This window comes from Pinus tabuliformis, chromosome 3_2, assembly GCF_031772625.1.
Source record: "Pinus tabuliformis cultivar Carrire ecotype Pingquan chromosome 3_2, CPIR1, whole genome shotgun sequence".
NCBI classification, from domain to species: Eukaryota; Viridiplantae; Streptophyta; class Pinopsida; order Pinales; family Pinaceae; genus Pinus; species Pinus tabuliformis.
This window is the reverse complement of record NC_142302.1, coordinates 956,246,352-956,261,062: the sequence shown is the minus strand read 5'-3', so window position 1 is coordinate 956,261,062 and position 14,711 is coordinate 956,246,352. Positions and strand designations below refer to the sequence as shown.

Here is a 14,711-nt window from a genome sequence, read left to right as displayed (position 1 = left end):
TTTGGGACAAGAACTTGAACCAACATGTATTTCACCACTCATTAGATATTTTTCACTAGTCAAATATATATGCTTATGGTTCAATACATTGAATTCTAATGAGGACATTTCATAGAAAATGCACAAGTTAAAGAAATGAAGCATGTGCACATGAGAAGCTTCTAAGAAGATTTGCTACCATTCTTTCTTAATAAACAAATTCATTGGTTATTTATTTGGTTGTACGATGTAAGAAGCCACATAATGAGTAGACATAATATGCAACCAATAGCCTTTTTGGATAAACACTATCTCTAAATGATCAGAAACACCAACAATGACATCAATAACCTTTCTCTCCCAACACTAGTCATCATCCCACTCTAACAAATTAGATGAAGGTCCATGTTTTACCTCAAGATGAAATGAAACATGTATGGCTTTCTCAAATATGAAGTCACTACTCTCATTTGTTAAACTTAAAGAGTTAATCTTCTTTGAACCTAGGGTTCAAAAACTAGAAAAGTAAGTGATATAGAAACCGAGGAGTCACATCCTTCCTTGCATATCATCGATCTAGGGATATCAACAAGGGCCTTTATAAATTCAATCCCAAACATTGGTCTAGTTACTATCACATCAATATGTGATGGTGAAAGTTGAAGACAATAATCACGTTCTACTCTTGTGGTCAGTGGCATATTCGATATTAACATGGTTGAACCTCGAAAAGAAATTTCCCATATCATCAATCCTTTTTAGTTGAGGCTTAACATTGTTTGGCCCATGTGTCAATCTAACTTGATGCTTGCCATAATAGCCATTTGTCATTAATTTTAGGGAACCACAAATATTATAATGTGTTTCTTCTATATTTTCAATTAAAGCCATGTTTGGCACAACCATGAAATTCTCGAAATTGCTAAACGCGAAGTGATCCTTCCCAGCCTTGATTGTGTAGCATGTCGATGTTGCATGATCAAGTTTTTAATATCCCTAGACATATGTTGTAGCTCTTTCTCGTCCATCAACTAATATCTTAACACCTTCAAAACAGACTCCTTCAAAAGTGACCATAAGTCCTCCAACTGAGAAACATGTGACTTGAAATGGCTAAGATATATTAAAATCACTGTGCTCAACGAGAACCTCTATAGATGGAAGTGAAACATCAAATATTCTATTCTCAACCTTGTAGAATGGAAACAAATTTTATTTTCCACATGGAATAAAATTAAAAGGAAATTTCCCATATGCATCAGATATTGCATGACAAAGCGCTTGATTTGGCCAAGGGGCTTCTTTGAGGGAACTTCACCTCATGGAAATTACCTAAATAAAGGCATACATGAACACCTAAAATAGAGTTACCCTGACAAACAACTAAGCCATCAAGGATAATTTTAGGGGCGAATGTTCGCCCTTTGGCGAAATTAAGGGGTTTTAAATTTTTAGTGGGCGAATATTTTGTATCATAGTACATTTTTACAAATCACCTCAAATAGCCCACCTTATTTTAAGGGAGAGGGTAAAAAAGGTAAATTTAGCCCTTGAAATTAGGACTTACAACCTTCCATTAGCCCATTTTCAAGAATAGGTTTTATTTAAGTGAATCCATTCGCCCATTTTCAAAAATAGGTTTTATTTAAGTGAATCCTATGGGCCAAATACCATATTTATAAAAGAGGTATGGTAAATTAATAAAAATATAAATAAATGAGAGGTATGGTAAATAAATAAACATTTTTTATATTTACTCCATAAGTCACCTTATATACATGTAACGGTGTAAACAAATAAAAATATAAGTAAAGTGGAGGTATGGTAAATAAATAAAACGTCTTTCTATACTTACTCAAACGATATGGTAAATAAATAAAAATATAAATAAACTAGACGTATTGTAAATAAATAAAACCTCTTTTTATATTTAGTCCATAACCCTCGTTCTATTTATGAAGGCTCAAGAAAGAGGTTTTATTTGTAAAAGAGGTATGATAAATTAATAAAAATATAAATAAACGAGAGGTATGGTAAACAAATAAAACATTTTTTTATATTTACTCCATAAGTCACCTTATATTTACAAACACTCAAAAAATGGGTTATATTTAGGTGAAACCTATGGCCAAAATACTATGGGACAAATACCATGGACTAGATTGTTATTAATACCATGCAAAAAACCATTATTAACCCTAATATTAGAATTAATAAAAATAAAAATGGCACATGGTATTGACCCATGGTATTCACCAAAATGGCACATGGTATTGACCCATGGTATTCACCTGGAAGGTAGCCTATTTAAAAGGGGGAATTAAACCAGCATGTAGCCTATGCTAAGATTCACTAGGACTTTACAAAGTTTTATTATTTAGTTAAAGACTCGCCAAGATCTTACAAGATTTTATAATTGAGTAAAATATTCGCCATGCCTGGTGAGAGATTCGCCAAAAAATTATATATACATATTATATTATTGATAAAATCGCCTTCCATTTTTCCTATATACCATGGAGATTCGCCCATTTATTATATTTATAAATTTAGGGGGGGTTCTTAAAATTTCCCCTGTAAGCCATCCATATCGTAACTTGGGACATAAAAGATGTCATCTACTACAAGATTTCCAAAGCCCAAATCCATCTTTGTAGAGCCTCTTTGGATAATTGTTAAGGGAAAATGAGAATTAAATATTTGAAAGATAATATTATAGAAGATATACTCTATAAAACTCAATAATTGTACCTCATGCGTAGTGCCATCCTAGCTAGGATCGATATTAGGTATGACCTTGTATCTTCTTCCTCTGTTTAACAATTGGGTCATAGAGCTTGCTCTTTCCACTTATTCACGTTTGATTTCATGGAGGGCTACTCTGTCCTCTGGACACTCATTGTTAAGGAATCTCCAAACTTATCCTATGTATGAAATGAAGGCAAAGAGAGAAAAATATCATGGCCTTTCCTTTTTGAAAATAATTTTAGTGGGATTTGATATGACCTGATATTTGTATATTCCTCAATGATTGATGTAGTTTATGTATTCATGATGGGAATAAACCAGCCTATATTTCCATGGAGTAATATTTGAGAACATGTAAATCCCTCCCTGCAATATAAACACATCATTAATGAGATCAGTTATGGTGGAAATGAGTTCAACGTTCACATTGGTGCAACCTCCATTTATATATATAGACAACTTTCTACTCCAACAAGCCCCATCACTATCCTAGAAATAGTGAACCATATGAAGGGAAAATTGATGTCTTCATGGCCATTGCAATGATTATGATCCAATGATACATATTCACCCATTTAAGATATATTCACCAAGTGAGGGAATATAAATATTTCTGATGTAATTTTTCCACTAGATAATCTTAACATCAAATCCGAAAATGTCTTGTTCATCTTCACATCAAATCTAAAACTGTCTTGTTCATCTTCATAGATCTCTTAAACCATTTTTCAGAATTGTATCGAATTTGCACAAATATATTAAAAAATTATTTATGTATGTTCCTTGATTACCAATCAAAATGTTTAAAACAATACAACACCAAGAAATTTGTATTTCATCTCCATTCCACATAATTCACATTCCTTAGTAGAATGCATATGGCTCATAGATCTTCTCCACGTGCTTCAATTTCTATCACATATATTTTTTAGATGATATTGATAACCCCGCTATTTGCAATATGACTATCAGTTTGCAGTGATTCATTTAATTTTCTAGATTAAATAATGAATATACTCCTTGAACAAAAATTATATGCAAAGTAAAATTTACATCAATAAATTTTTAACTTTTCAAATTCCACTTATATTCATCAAAATTTTGAGTAAGAAACACAGAGTATCGTTACAACTTAGTTTTTTGGTGAACTAACCACTGTGTCTAGATCCTGCCCATAATTCTCCATAGTATTAATGTAGGTCAATTGCTTCAACAATTTTACTAGGTTTCCTTTGCTATCAATGTATGGATTACATTTAAAATGTTCAAATATTATTTTTAAAAATTCTTGAATTGTTATGGGATTTACCACCAAAGAAGAAACCTGATAAACCTTTATGCCATGCTTTCCTATGTGTTTTGCCATGGCTGCTAAAGTTGCATTCGCAACCATGTCTGCCGATATCTGCAATTTGAATTCAACCAAAAAAAAAATAACACATTTAAGAGAAAAATGATAATGGTTTTTTGGGTCAAAGTTTTGAAGACATATATGGAAGATCTGATCTTCCAAGAGAAATAAATAATGTAGAGAAGCTATAGAAAAATCAAATAAATATGATTTAAATAATTAAAAAATGTCAAATCTAAGTTTGGAGCCATCCACTCTCATCGTCTAGATATATATGAAAAATGTAATCTAATAAAAAAATAATAATTTGGAAATACTTTGGAAAATCTAAAATTAATTACGAAATGCTTCTTCGCACTTTGTTAAGAGTTACTCACCAAATCTAGCTGGATCGACCAAGAATCAAGATAGTTGACCTTTGCCACAGTGCATAATTGAATCAATGATTCTGCAAGCTGAACATTTGATTTAGCTCAACAACAAGGTGATATTAATAGCTAACCATTGGATCAATCATTTTGCAAGCTGAATATTTGATTTAGCTCAACAACAATATGATATTAATCTCGTAACCACTAGATCAATCATTCTGCAAGCTAAATATTTGATTTAGCTCAACAATAATGTGAGATTAATCCGACATTGGATCCAAGGGATTCTTCAACTTTGTCAAAGACCAACTTTCATGAAACCTTGACATCCATTGATCCGGCATCGTTTCGAACTGCCAGACCTGTAACCGACATCTGAAGCACCCACCATGTCTTTATTACAAGGAACTTCAAATCTAAAAACCTACTCATTTTTTCCCAAGTTTAAGCAGCTCACTGCATCTCTCTTTCTTTAGTTCCCAACTAGTTGTCGCTAGTTCAATGCAGATAGAATCTAAAATCAATCTGATGGTTGAGTTTCAGGGGCTCCAAACACATGGATCCACTGAAAATCTAGCGGCACTATCTGGATGAGTTTTATCCTCCCAGAGATTCAGATAGGTGTTACCCTAGTAGAAACAATGCCAGCTGTAAAACAATGCCTTTACATTGGCAATTATGAAGGCAAGATGATCTATAACCCCTACAATTTAGGGAAAAATAACCCAAAACCCCAAATTTACAACAGTTTAAATTATTAAATTATTAAGTTTTTTGTAATTCAAAGTTTAAATAAAATAATTACAAATATTTTTACTCTCTTTGAAAATAGAAAGAAACTTTTCATTCAAATAATATTATTTTAACTTTCAATTAATTGAAATTTATGTTATTTTAATTAATATAAAATTGTTTCTAGTTATTTATATATATTTTTCAAAGTTATTTGTAAATTCAAATTAAAAATAAAATAATTATTGCACCCATGGGGTAGGTCTCACTTAAAAATCTAAACATGTAAGCTTAAATGTAAATGTAAACATAAATGTAAATCGAAGCATTAATATTTAACATTTAACATTGATAAACAATCAATCTAATTATTATTATGTATAAACACAACATAAATTTAAAATATAAAGAGGTTTAGGAATAGTAAAAAAATGAGCTATGGTAAATAAATAAAAATATAAATAAACGAGAAGTATGGTAAATAAATAAGACTTTTTTTATATTTACTCGAAAGGTAAGGTTAAAAAAAAAAAAACCTAGAGGTATGGTAAATAAATAAAACCTTTTTCTAAATTTACTCCATTAACGTTGTTATATTTATGAAAACTCAAAAAATAGGGTTTTTTTGGGTGGATCGTACTGGACACATAACTATTGATACCATGGGCCAATTACCATATTTATAAAAGAGGTATCATAAATAAATAAATATAAAACAGGTATAAAGATGTTAGATCTAAGAGTTTTATGATCCACAATGTATATATCAGTCTTTCCGATTAATCGCATTATTGGGAATGGGTCTACATTTCGAAGAAGCTAATTTATTTCATCCTCATGACAACGTGAGAAATTAGTAGTTCTGATGGAATAAATTGCAGGAAAATAGCTCTTGTGTGATAAATAAATATTATATCTTGATATTATAAATGTAATAATAATTTTAATATTATATTAAATATTATAATAATATTGTTAGTTAGGGTTTGAACCATAATAATAGAAACTAGTTGTTTGGAAGAAATAACTTAAATCATCTATAACTAATGGATTAAATAATGTAATTTATTAATAATTTAATATTATTAGTTTGTGTAATAATATTAAATCTTATCAATAATGTGTTGATGGTATTCATAATATTATAATTATTACTTTAGACTTATTATTATAATATTTTAAATAAATATATTAATTTCTATAATAATAAAATATAATTATTTTAATCTATATCAGTCATTTTGCAAGTTGAATATTTGATTTCGCTCAACAACAATATGATATTAATCTCGTAACCACTGGATCAATCATTCTGAGCTCAACAATAATGTGAGATTAATCCAACATTGGATCCAAGGGATTCTTCAACTTTGTCAAAGACCAACTTTCATGAAACCTTGACATCCATTGATCTGGCATCGTTGCGAACTGCCTGACATGTAGCCAACATCTGAAGCACCCACCAGGTCTTTATTACAAGGAACTTCGAATCTAAAAACCTACTCATTTTTCCCAAGTTTAAGCAGCTCACTGCATCTCTCTTTCTCTAGCTCCCAACTAGTTGTCGCTAGTTCAATGCAGATAGAATCTAAAATCACTCTGATGGTTCAGTTTCAGGGGCTCCAAACACATGGATCGACTGAAAATCTAGCGGCACTATCTGGATGAGTTTTATCCTCCTAGAGATTCAGATAGGTGTTACCCTAGTAGAAACAATCCCAAATGTAAAACAATGCCTTTACATTGGCAATTATGAAGGCAAGATGATCTATAACCCCTACAATTTAGGGAAAAATAACCCAAAACCCCAAATTTACAACAATTTAAATTATTAAATTATTAATTTTTTTTGTAATTCAAAGTTTAAATAAAATAATTACAAATCTTTTTACTCTCTTTGAAAATAGAAAGAAACTTTTCATTCAAATAATATTATTTTAACTTTCAATTAATTGAAATTTATGTTACTTTAATTAATATAAAATTTTTTCTAGTTATTTATATATATTTTTCAAAGTTATTTGTAACTTCAAATTAAAAATAAAATAATTATTGCACCCATGGGGTAGATCTCACTTAAAAACATAAACATGTAAACTTAAATGTAAATGTAAACATAAATGTAAATCGAAGCATTAATATTTAACTTTTAACATTGATAATCTAATGTCGGCCCTATTTAAAAATCAATCTAATTATTATTATGTATAAACACAACATAAATTTAAAATATAAAGAGGTTTAGGAATAGTAAAAAAATGAGCTATGGTAAATAAATAAGACTTTTTTATATTTACTCGAAAGGTAAGCTAAAGAAAAAAAAAAAAAAAAGAACCTGGAGGTATGGTAAATAAATAAAACCTTCTTCTAAATTTACTCCATTAACGTTGTTATATTTATGAAAACTCAAAAAATAGGTTTTATTTGGGTGGATCCTATTGGACACATAATTATTGATACCATGGGCCAATTACCATATTCATAAAAGAGGTATCATAAATAAATAAATATAAAATAGGTATAAAGATGTTAGATCTAAGAGTTTTGTGATCCATAATGTATATATCAGCCTTTCGGATTAATCACATTGTTGGGAATGGGTCTACATTTCGAAGAAGCTAATTTATTTCATCCTCAGGACAAGGTGAGAAATTAGTAGTTCTGATGGAATAAATTGCAGGAAAAAGCTCTTGTGTGATAAATAAATATTATATCTTGATATTATAAATGTAATAATAATTTTAATATTATATTAAATATTATAATAATATTGTTAGTTAGGGTTTGACCCATAATAATAGAAACTAGTTGTTTTGAAGAAATAAGTTAAATCATCTATAACTAATGGATTAAACAATGTAATTTATTAATAATTGAATGTTATTAGTTTGTGTAATAATATTAAATCTTATCAATAATGTGTTGATGATATTATTATTATTATTATTATAATTATAGAGATTCATAATATTATAATTATTACTTTAGAATTATTATTGTAATATTTTAAATAAATATATTAATTTCTATAATAATAAAATATAATTATTTTAATCTATTATCTTAATATGTATAAGGATAAAAGACTATAATTGGAATTTGGTTATTTGTTAAATAATGTATTGATTGTATTCATATTAAAATTATTAATTTAAAATTATTATTATAACATTTTTTATTCAATTACAATTCAATATATTATAAAAATACTATAATTGGAGTATTGTATTCATATTATTTTGAATTCAGTAGATTAATTCTCTTGATATTTATTAAAATAAAAACTATATATGGAAGGAGGAAAACTAATCGCATTAAAAAATAAAATAAAGGAGGGATGATGGTTCCATCTGTGACCAAGTTTTTCAAAAGAAGACCTACACGAAACAGTATCTCCATCCTAGTTCTTATCACTTCCCTTCTCAGAAATTCAGTGTTCTCAACACTCTTGCTAACCAGACTCTAAGAATCTCTAATGATATCCACCTTGATTAGGAGAAATCTCATCTTCTTGAAGTTTTTCAAAATAATGGGTACAGTAGGACCGAGGGCCTCAAGGCGTTTCATAAAGCCAGCAAAGTGCGTAGAGTAAAACCGACCCACGTCAATCCTATCACCAAGGTTCATCTCCCGTTTATCCAAGGGACCATGGATAGCATTTCCCATATCCTTAAAAAGATGAATGTCTCTTCTTCTTTCAAACCTATCGAGACCATTAAAAATTCCCTTAGGTCCGTTAAGGACCCTATTGACCCTAAAGACATGAAAGGGGTCTGCCGTATCCCCTGTTCATGTGGTATCCCTTATATTAGAGAGACGGGTAGGTATATTAAACATAGTATCGGTGAGCATGTAGCTGACATTAGACATAATTGCTCTCGCACATCAGCCCTTGCTGAGCATTCTGTGAAATCGAAACACCATGTTTGCATTGAAGAATCCAAAGTCATCGCTAGGGTTGACCATTTCCACCACAGGAAACTCAGAGAAGCAATTGAAATAGAGAGGCATGCCAAAAACCTCAATAGGGATGATGGCTGGAAATTAAGTAAAAGTTGGATTCCAGCCCTCTCCTCTTGATCCTTCTTCCCTTCCCTCTCCTCTCCCCTTTTTGTTCTTGCTGGGTCTCCCTTCTCGCCTTTAGGCTTTATCCCCCTTGATCTAGTATTATTTTTCTTTGTTTGGTGGTGGATTTTTTTTTTTCCATGCGATTTGTTTTCCTCCTTCCATATATAGTTTTTATTTTTATAAATGTCAAAACAATTAATATATTGAATTTAAAATAATAAGAATACCATTCTCCAATTATAGTCTTTTTATAATGTATTGAATTATAATTGAATACAAAATATTATAATAATAATTCGAAAGTAATAATTTTAATATAAATACCATCAATACATTATTTAACAAATTACGAGATTCCAATTATAGTCATTTTATCCTTATAGATATTAAAATAGTAGACTAAAATAATTATATTTTATTATTCTAGAAATTAATATATTGATTTCAAATATTACAATAATAATTCTAAAATAATAATTTTAATATTATGAATCTCTATACTTATAGTAATATTAAGAATACCATCAACACATTATTGATAAGATTTAATACTATTACATGAACTAATAATATTAAATTATTATTAAAATACATTATTTAATCAATTAGTTATAGATGATTTATTTTATTTCTTCATAATAACTAGTTTATAATATTATGGGTCAAACCCTAACTAACAATATTATTGTAATATTTAATATAATATTAAAATTATTATTCCATTTATAATATGAAGATATAGTTTTTATTTATCACACAACAACTATTTTCCAGCTAAATTTATATTATCATTTTATAATATCGAAACATAATATTTATTTAGAGATTAGACTTCTATGATCCATAATATGTTTGTGAGAATAATTCCAGCAAAATCACATAAAAATTCATTTGTCGACGCGCTTCGAACCAACCAGTGTGGTTCATTGTCCGGACAAGTAGATCCAATCTGAGCGATAAGTTAAATAGGGATGGTAGGCCATTCCAACATCTATATTTCACTGAGTAATGGATAAACAGGACCTCTAACGGCTAGGTTTGACCAAGGCCCAAGGGGAGGGATCAAAATTTATTTATTTATTTAAGAATATAAACTAATATCATATTACTAATATGATATTAGTTTATAGTTTATGAATAAACTATAAACTAATATCATATTAGTAATATGATATTAGTTTATATTCTTAAATAAATAAATAAATTTTGATCCCTCCCCTTGGGCCTTGGTGAAACCTAGCCGTTAGAGGTCTTGTTTATCCGTTACTCAGTGAAATATAGTTGTTGGAATGGCCTGCTGTCCCTATTTAACTTATCACTCAGATTGGATCTTCAACTTGTCATGACGATGAACCACACTGGTTGGTTCGAAACGTGTCGACAAATGAATTTTTATGTGATTTTGCCGAAATTATTCTCACAAACATAATATTTATTTATTACATAAAAACTAAATTATTAAACAATTTAACAAGTTACCTAATGACTAATTTCCAATGACTAAATTTGAGTAGCGATGCATCCTTGCTATTTATTCCCTCAGATCTACTCATTTCTCACCTTGTCATGAGGATGAACCACATTAGCTGGTTTGAAACGTCGATCCAATCCCAATGATCTGATTAATCTTAAATACTGAGGTATAAAGATGTATGGTAAATGAATAAAAACATATCAAATAAGATTAGAAATCAACATCTAATTATATACCAAGCCTATGGGCCAAATGCCATTGTAAATAAAAGAAATATGCTAAATAAAAAAAAATATAAATAAACAAGAGGTATGCTAAATAAATAAAGCCTCTTTTTATATTTTCTCCATAAACCTCTTTACACTTACTAACACTCAAAAAATAGGTTTTATTTTGGTGAAGCCTATGGGCAAAATACCATGGGCCAAATTATTATTAATACCATGCAAAAAATACTATTAACCATAATATTAATATTAAAAGATTATTATTATTATTATTAAATCTAATATTCATATTAATATATCATAATATTGATATTATAAAATATAATAACTTTGTTTTAATCCAATATTAAATTTGTCATATTATAATATATATTACTATATCATGATCTATATCAACTCTATATATATGGAAGGTAAGAACAAAGGCATAAAGTTATAGAGGTGGAGAGATAGGGGGAGTGACAAGGGAGAGGGAGACACAAAGATGGAGAGGATTGGAGGTCAGAGAGAGAGAGAGAGAGAAGAGAGATAAATGTAGGAGAGAAAGGGAAAGAGAGGAAGGATGAGAGAGAGGAGTAAAGAGGGAGGGATATAGATATGGAGTTAGAGGGTGAGAGAGGGAGGGAAGAAGAAAGACATAGAGAGTGAGAAGTGGAGAGAACGAGGGATTGACAAGGGAGAGATGGAGAGAAAGAGTGTATTTTTACGTGTGAGAGAAAGAGATAAATAAAGAGAGATAGAGAGAAGTGGGGAGAGAAGGAGACAGAAGGAGTGAGGGAGGGATATAGTAACATAGAGAGAGAGAGAGAGAGAGATGGGGGAAGAGAGAGGGAGGTAAGAGAGAAAGGGAGAAAGAGGAAGTACGAGAGAGAAGATTTGAGAGAGAGGAGGAATGTAGGAGGGAGAGAGGAGGAGAGACGGATGGATAGGGAGATGGAGTTGGAGGGGGAGAGAGGGAGGGAATAAGAAATACATAGAGAGTGAGAAGTGGAGGGAGAGAGGGAGTAAAAATGGAGAGATGGGGAGAGAGTGTGTATGATTGGGGCTGAGATAAAGACAAAGAAGGAGAGATGGAGAGAATGGAGGAGAGATGGAGAGAGGGAGGGATATAGTAATAGAGTTGGAGGCATAATACTAAGGGAGAGAGAGAGGAGGAGAGGAAGGAAGAGAGAGAGGATGTGAGAGAGTGGAGTGAGGGAGGGAAAGAGAGATGGAGTTGGAGGGGGAGAGAGAGAGAGGACAGAAAAAAGAAATATAGAGAGAAAGGTGGGGAGAAAGAGAGAGTGATAAAGAGGATGGAGAGAGGGAGAGAGGAAAGAAGTAGCGAAGAGAGATAGAAGTTGGGGAGAGGGAAAGAAGGGGAAGAGAGAGAGAAAGAGAGAGAGAGGGAGAGGAGGAGGGAGTGATAACTAGATAGATTGAAGAAATAGAGTGTATGTTTTGGTGGTGATATACATAGGGAAATAGATAGAGATATATATGGAATGTGAAGACAGGAAAGAAGAGAGAGATGGAGAGAGGGAGGGAGGGACAAAGAGACTAATAGATATGAAGTGAGATAGCATGTGTGTTTGGGGCATTGAGATAGAGTGGAAAATAAAGATAGATGGAGGGCGATATAGATATATATATGGGAGGGGGGAGAGGGACGAATATTTCTTGCACCAGATACATTTTTTCAGTGTAGACAGTGATTTCTAATCCAATTTGATTTCTTGGACTAGATGCATTGATTTTAGTGTAGATGTTGGTTTCTAATGATATTTGATTGCTTTCAGTAGATGCATTAATTTCAATGTAGATGATTTCTAATCCTATTTGATTGCTCGCACTAAATGCATTCATTTCAATGTAGATGGTGATTTCTATTCCTATTTGACTTCTTACACTAGATGCATTGATTTCAATGTAGATGTTGATTTCTAATATTTTTTTATTTCTTGCACTAGATGCATTGATTTCAGTGTAGATGGAGATTTCCAATATTATTTGATATCTTGCACTAAATGCATTGATTTACATGTGGATGGTGATTTCTAATCCTATTTGATTGCTTGCACTAGATGCGTTGATTTGAGCGTAGATGTTGCTTAATTATGCTATTTTCTTACTTGCACTAGGTGCATTAATTTCAATGTAGATGTTTGTTTATAATCCAATTTTATTACGTGCACTAGATGAATTGATTTGAGTGTAAATGCTAATTTCTAATCTTATTTTATTGCTTTTATTAGATGCAGTGATTTTAGTGTAAATGTTGTTTTCTAATCTTATTTAATTGCTTGCATTAGATTCATTAATTTTAGTGTACATGTTGATTTTTTTTTGATGTAATTGGATGTATGATGGTACATTAATTTAAAGTGATTGGGTTAACATTGTGCATTGATTTCAGTGTCAGCACAAAATGTTATTGACAATGTACATTGGCTTTTGTGTTATAGTAATTCAACCTATTAATATTGGAGAGAAGGAGAGACAAGGAATGGTGTTTACTAAAACAGATTGAGCTAAATATTTAAATGGTTTATGGTTTAACTTGTCCTTTCCATATAATGGATATGAAAATATGACAATCAATATGAAAAGATGACAAAAGTAAAAAGGGTTACAATAAGAATAATAAAAGAAAATAGTTTTAGGTTAAACACAATGAAGACTATATCATTCAACACTATTATATTCTCCCTTTACATTCAAAATTTATATTTCATCACTTTTTGTCATTAAAGTTATTATCATCACAACAAAATGGTGCAACTAAGCAAATTTAGAATTAAAAAATACAAACTAATCTGAGACATATTAGCATATTTAAAATGATTATATTAATGTTAGATGAATTTACGTATTATTGATAAAATTAATCATATGTTCATTAGATTTTCGTTGGCCACACATCACTAAAACCAACCTAGATCCATCTTAACTCTGGATATATCAAGCACCGATAGGGATCAAATCTCTCGAGGTACAAACCTTTCCTCATGTTTTGCACTCAAAAAGGAGGTTTGCACCTCAAGAGGTGTGATCCGTCTCATCGCTTCATAGATCCAGAATTAAGATAGAACTAGGTTGCATTCAATCATGTGTGGCCAAAGAAAATCTAACGAAAATATGATTAATTTTATCAATAATACGTAAATTCATCTAACATTACTATAGTTATTTTAAATATGCTAATATGTCTCAAATTAATCTGTATGTTTAAATTTTAAGTTTGCTCAGTTGCCTCTGTTTGTTGTGAAGATAATAACTTTAATGATGAAAAATGATGAAATATAAATTTTGAATGTAAAGGGACAATGTAATAGTGTTGAATGATAGAAAATGTGAATAATAAAAATATAGTCAATTATAAATAGTCTTCATTGTGTTTAATCTAAAACTATTTTCTTTTATTATTCTTATTGTCACCCTTTTTAATTTTGTCATCTTTTCATATTGATTGTCATATTTCCATATCGATTATATGAAAAGGACAAGTTAAACCATAAACCATTTAAATCTTTATCTCAATCTATTGTAGTAAACACCATTCCTTGTCTCTACTTCTCTCCAATATTAATAGGTTGAATTACTATAGCACAAAAGACAATGTACATTATCAATAACCTTTTGTGCTTACACTGAAATCAATGTACAATGTTAATCCAATCACCTTAAAATTAATGTACCATCATATATCCAATTACATCGAAACAAAAATCAAAATTTAGACTGAAATTAATGAATCTAATGCAAGCAATTAAATAAGATTA

The 14,711-nt window shown here is 30.3% G+C and overlaps 1 pseudogene; it reads right to left on the bottom strand.

Annotated features, from left to right (window-relative positions):
• The window catches only part of LOC149183816 (U-box domain-containing protein 13-like), a 39,310-nt pseudogene extending 30,463 nt beyond the window's left edge, over positions 1-8,847 (bottom strand).
• Positions 8,848-14,711: the final 5,864 nt, after the last annotated feature.